The sequence below is a fragment of the Nymphaea colorata genome, chromosome 13 (assembly GCF_008831285.2).
Source record: "Nymphaea colorata isolate Beijing-Zhang1983 chromosome 13, ASM883128v2, whole genome shotgun sequence".
NCBI lineage: Eukaryota > Viridiplantae > Streptophyta > Magnoliopsida > Nymphaeales > Nymphaeaceae > Nymphaea > Nymphaea colorata.
Window position 1 is genome coordinate 3,814,973 of NC_045150.1, and position 6,055 is coordinate 3,821,027.

A 6,055-nucleotide genomic window follows, 5' to 3' on the forward strand; every position below is an offset into this window, starting at 1 on the left:
ACTTGAGAACTTACAAGGTGAAAAATAAATAGAAGACTAACAATAATTTGCACATAGTTCTGCGTGACGTGACGACTCAACCATCTAAAAGAGGAAAAATAAATAGAAGACTAACAATAATTTGCACTACTTAAAAAGCATTATAGTACTGCTACTGATCGAGTAACAAGAAAATAACTTCCAAAAAAAGACTTCTGACGAACGTGCACTTTCTGGAAAGGATGAAGGTGACTCCTTAACTGAGGTAGAAAGGTTACAAGATTAAAAATTCAGAAGAAAGGAAAAGCGAAGAAATGACTAAATGCTGTTTACATGATCCTTCATCAGGCTATGGAGAGAGAGAGGGAAAGATATTTAGAAAACTTCAAAAGCGCAAATCACATTCCAAATGAGGCTCCTCTCAACGAAGGGGATTGCTGAGAGGTAGGTTCCCCACCTTTATTGCCATAGGAAAGCCAAAGGGATGTATCACATCTAGAAGAGGCCAGTAATATGGCCAAATACATTTTTGGTTCCCCACCTTTATGAACCTGATGTTTTCCTTATATTATCTTGTCTACAAAACTGACTGATAAAAAGAACAGAAAAAACAATAAAAAGTCTACTATCTATTCTATCAATCTTATAGCTAACAAGTAACGATGAGAAAGTTCAACCTGCTCAAGCATTTGGATACCATGAGTTGTTCGACTACCCCGCAGGGCTGTTGCGGATAAGCTGCTTTAAGACATCCACTGTGCAACGTCCTGCTTTGACCTGCCAGGCTTGTGGTATGAAGGATGAAGACAAATATCTATAAGTAATAAAAGTGCATGCAAAAGAAGTTTTAGTGGATCTGGAGTACAAAAGAGTAACTAACAAAGAAAGTACAGGGATCATAAAACATTTAGCTACGTTTTGCTAGAAACATAAAAACCGTGTCATTTGCTCTGTACCTAGAAACTATTAGACACAATTTTTTTTCTTTTAGCAACAGTTTTGGAGGGGGGGGGAGAGAGGGAAATAATACTAATTATTATAAAAAATTTGAATTGTTTACAACTGAAAGAAACGCAAAAATGATTCTTTACAATTGAGACGTAAAACTTCTTTTTTTTTTTAAATTTGATCTGATCAACTGCCCACTCTAGCACATGTAACGAGTGACCCCCTCTACCAGTTCAACTAATGGACAGCATCCATTATTGCCACTGTCCTTGTCTGCATGCAGTTACATCCTGGACGCCAGTAGATGAACCTGTAGACACCCCAAACTTTTTTCATTTTCAAAATAACCATGTTGCCCATTTCAATGAAGATTTTGTGCTGATTTTCTCAAGTATTTTTCAAATGCAAGAGCCAAAGATCACAAACATAGACCTTACAATCCAAATGTTAGGCAGCTGGATCTAAATCACCCAATTTGCTGGCAATCAGAAAAATGACCATTTTTGCCCCTGATCACCCCTCATTTTCAAAATCTTGACTAATTTTCATGAAACAGCTGTGGAACTCATGAGAATTTTTGTTTTACCACTCCAATTATGAAAATACTCATATTTGCAGATTACCTAGAGCTTTCATAACCCATTTTCTAAGCTTAGATTTGGTAAAATTTGGTTTTATAAAATGGCCTATTTTTTTGTCTTTTGGCAATTCTTCACACTATAACATATGTTGATCTCACCAACTTCACCTTCAAATCTTTTTTCATTGTCAACAAACTATTGAGTTATATCCTCAATTTCCAATGCCCGAAATTCTCATTATAAATCTCCCATTTCCCTCCATTTCAGCTCAAGTGAGCTCATTTGGTTAGTGATTTATAAAATTCTCAGCATTGGCACATTGTCACATCCATAGAGCTCACATTAACATGTTGTCAGTGCTAGGAGTGTATTTTGAAAGCTATATTCGACTAAACTCCTCCCAGTTTGAGCTCTAGAGAGTTGTCCTAACATCAAGGTCACACTCTCCCCCATATTTTGAGTGTCATAGCTGAAATTCATAGCTGAAATTCTCTTATTCCATACCTAGTCATCATGTGCTATGCTATCAACATGTTCTTTAGTGTTAGAACTATCTTTTGCTCAATTCGAGTTAATTCATCTTAAGTTTAGCTCATTTTCTATTTCCATCTATTTCACATACATCTCTGAAGCATTTAGTTTCAGCTCAAACTTTGTTACTAAATTGTGTTCATATGAATGCGATAAGCACTCAGAGAAAGCAACATGTGTTAACGCATCTGCAGGGTATTGTTATACAATAACAACAAAATGCGACAATGACACTGTATGGAGTGGTTTTATGATAACAAGACACTTCCTAAGAGGACGCGATACCCACTCAAAAAAATTTAATGTGAGGACACTAATGTGCACTTCTTTTACAATAAAAAGGCACTACTAAGAGACAATAAGCACTCAGACGAAACAAATTGCAATAACGCATTTGTAGGATTCATTATATGATACACTCAACTAAAATTGTGTTTATAAGGACGCAATAAGCATTTGAAAAAAATAAATGCGATAACGACACTATATGGAGTGATTTTATGATAACAAGGTGCATACTAAAAGGATGTGATACCCACTTGAAAGAATTTAATGTGACAACGACACTAGTGTATGCACCTCTTTTACGATAAAAAGGCGCCTACTAACATGCGATAAACACTTGGACGAAACAAATTGTAGGATTTGTTATAGGATACACTCAACTAAAATTGTGTTTATAACAACGCGATAAGCACATGAAAAAATCACTCGAACGAAACAAATTGCAATAACAAATTTGCAGGATTTGTTATGCGATACACTTAACTAAAATCGTGTTTATAAGGATGCGATAAGAACTCCAAAAAAATGAATGTGACAACAAAAAAAAGCGACAACGACACTGTATGGAGTGGTTTTATGATAACAAAGTGCTTATTAAAAGGATATGATACCCACTCGAAAATATTTAATGCGACATTGACAGTGGTATGCTCTTCTTTTACAATAAAAAGGCTCCTACTAAGAGGCAATAAGCACTCTGACGAAAAAAATCACGACAACGCATTTACAGGATTCGTTATACGATATACTCAACTAAAATCATGTTTATAAGGACGTGATATGTATTCAAAAAAATAAATGCGACATCAACACTGTGGAGTGGTTTTACGATAACAAGGCGCATACCAAAAGGATGCAATACCACTTGAAAAAATTTAATGCGACAACGACACTGGTATGTACTTCTTTTAATATAAAAGGGCAGCTACTAAGAGGCAATAAACACTAGAACAAAACACATTGCGACAATGCATCTGCAAGATTTGTTCTATGATACACTCAACTAAAATTGTGTTTATAAAGACACGATAAGCACTTGAAAAAAATAAATGAGACAACAACACTATATGGTTTGGTTTTACGATAACAAGGTGCTTACAAAGAGAATGTGTTACCCACTCAAAAAAATTTAATGCGACAATGAAACTAGTATACACTTCTTTTACAATAAAAAGGCACCCATTAAGAGGCGATAAGCACTCAGACGAAACAAATTGTGATAACGCATCTATAGGATTTGTTACAAGATATACTTAATTCAAATCGTGTTTGAGGAAGCGATAAGCACTTGAAAAAAATAAAGGCTTCGATGTTCTATGGACTGGTTTTACAATAACAAGGTGCTTACTAAGAGAATGCAATAACCGCTCAGAAAAATGCAATGCGACAACAACACTATATAGCCTTGTTTTACAACAAAAAGGTGCCTACTAAAAAGTGGTAAGCACTCATACAAAACAAATTGCAATAACGCAATTGCAAGACTCGTTATACGATATGAAAGAATTGTGACAATGAAATAACAATGCATTTATGAGAGAATCAAATAATATTTACTTTTTATTGATCATTCTTATGAACAAAAGAATATTGTTTGTAATCAATCAAATAAATATGATTCAAAAAAAAAAAAATCTCGATCATGTCGTGACATGAACTTCTTCAACTCAAAAATTTCTTTAGTTAAATCGACGAGATGATCAATCATTGACTTTATTACTATGACCAAGCTCTATCCATTGTGTGGTTAGGACACTGGGTTGCAGTCCCTGCACGGACCTGGCGTCTTTTGCTTTTGTTCTCCCTGCCCATATGATCAAGACTCCGTTTACTGCAGATCTTCCTCTAAGCAGCATCCTCCGCTCAAGATGATGAAGATGATGATGCTGTTGCCATTGTTGGAAAATGGCTTATTACTTCTGTCTGTAAAATCGAGCCTGAGGGCGGTTTCTGTGAGTGGTAATAGACAAGGTCTAATAATGATAAACCCTCATTTTTGAAATTCGAAGGGGAAACGTGGACTTTGTGTGATGGTTTATGCGAGTGCGAGCTTTCTGTTTTGCCCTGTTATGGATGACGATCGAAGTTGGGGCACATCTAAACTTGCTTCATGTACCCAATAATGAACTACATCCTAATACTACTCGTGGTACCCTAGTGCAAACCCCTCACTATAGTAAACAACAAAAACTTCACCCATTACAGAGCTCTTTCTAAAACAAATGTTGTCAGTCAACTCTAGCCACAAAAGCACTCACGTTCCTTAATCTCTTGATGGGATGGGGTGACAGTGGTATCGATTGGCCAAAACAACACTGCAAGAGGACTCGACTTTCATGTTGTATTTCTATCGTTCATGTAGCACAACCACAGTTCTTTGCACAACAACTGAAAAGTTTTCCCAATAATCCAATCATTGGTTTTGCCACCAATATATGGTCTAAACAACACCTACACATAAAAATGGAATAATCATCAACACCCATGTTTTCCAGCATTAGTATTACTACTTGCTATACATACCTGATACCTGAGCTATATACAAATTCAATATGATCAACCTAGATGACTCTCTATCGTTGTAATCGTTAGGACTGATACCTCTCCACTATGTATGTAATGGATGAACATTTGTAAATGGATGCTCGACACTGGGTCTAATAGCAGGTATGTGCTCTCACATCCAGAACTACCGACAGCACACAGAAATAGACAATACAAGATGATGGATGATCATCTGAAACAAATGAATTTGCATGATGAAGTTACTATCTATACTTTTAGCAACAACCAGCATCCTCTAACGGAGGCAACCCCGTTCTTAAATTGTTACAGTTAGCTATATAGTGTGTTAGCAGAGCTAGCCCCCATGCATAGTAGTGAATAACGTTCACATTTTTCAAAAATTGGACATACCGTTAGCTTATTTTTACCATGAATTGTCACTAAATATACACACACCAAATAAATATACAAGAAAGGACCTCAATACTTGGTCTGCTTCATGTGAAGCTGCGTCATAGTTTGCATTCTTTCGACACCAGCTCTAAGATTTCTCTTTAATTTTTACATAGATCCTTTACAATTATTTGTTGTTATATATATTGTGCCTCTTAAGGGTTGTTTGGTATTGAGAACAATGTGTAAGTGTTCTAAGAGAGACAAAAAGTTAAAACGCTTTCTTACTGCTTAAAGGAGTATATTATGAGATAGTGAGACAAAGTTATAAGTGGAACAAAATCATAAATAGTTTTTTTACTGCTTGATGTTGTATATTATGAGATAATGAGATGGTGCTGTTAGAATAGTTTCTTTACTACTTGATGTTGTATATTATGAGATAATGAGATAGCGCTATTAGAAGGACAAAAAAAAATGAACACGTTTTTTAACTGCTTAAAGGAGTATATTAGTCATAACGATATGCATATACGGACTCACAAAAATTACATTTATTGAATCTTATTTTTGCTATTTTCACTTTTATCCCTACATCAAGCTCATTTTTGTGTTAATCATGAACATTTTTTTCTCATACTTAAAATGACGCATGAAATTACATACATGGAGGTAGCGTATATAACAAGCTTCGAGAGAGTTTTACTGCAACGGGGACATTTTGGTTTTCTCGACATACATCAAAAGGGTTCTTCCTAACCTCAGTGAGAGAAAGATTTAGAGTTGTTAGAAAATAAACTTTGTGCACCAAAATTAAGGTAGTTTCATGTTAC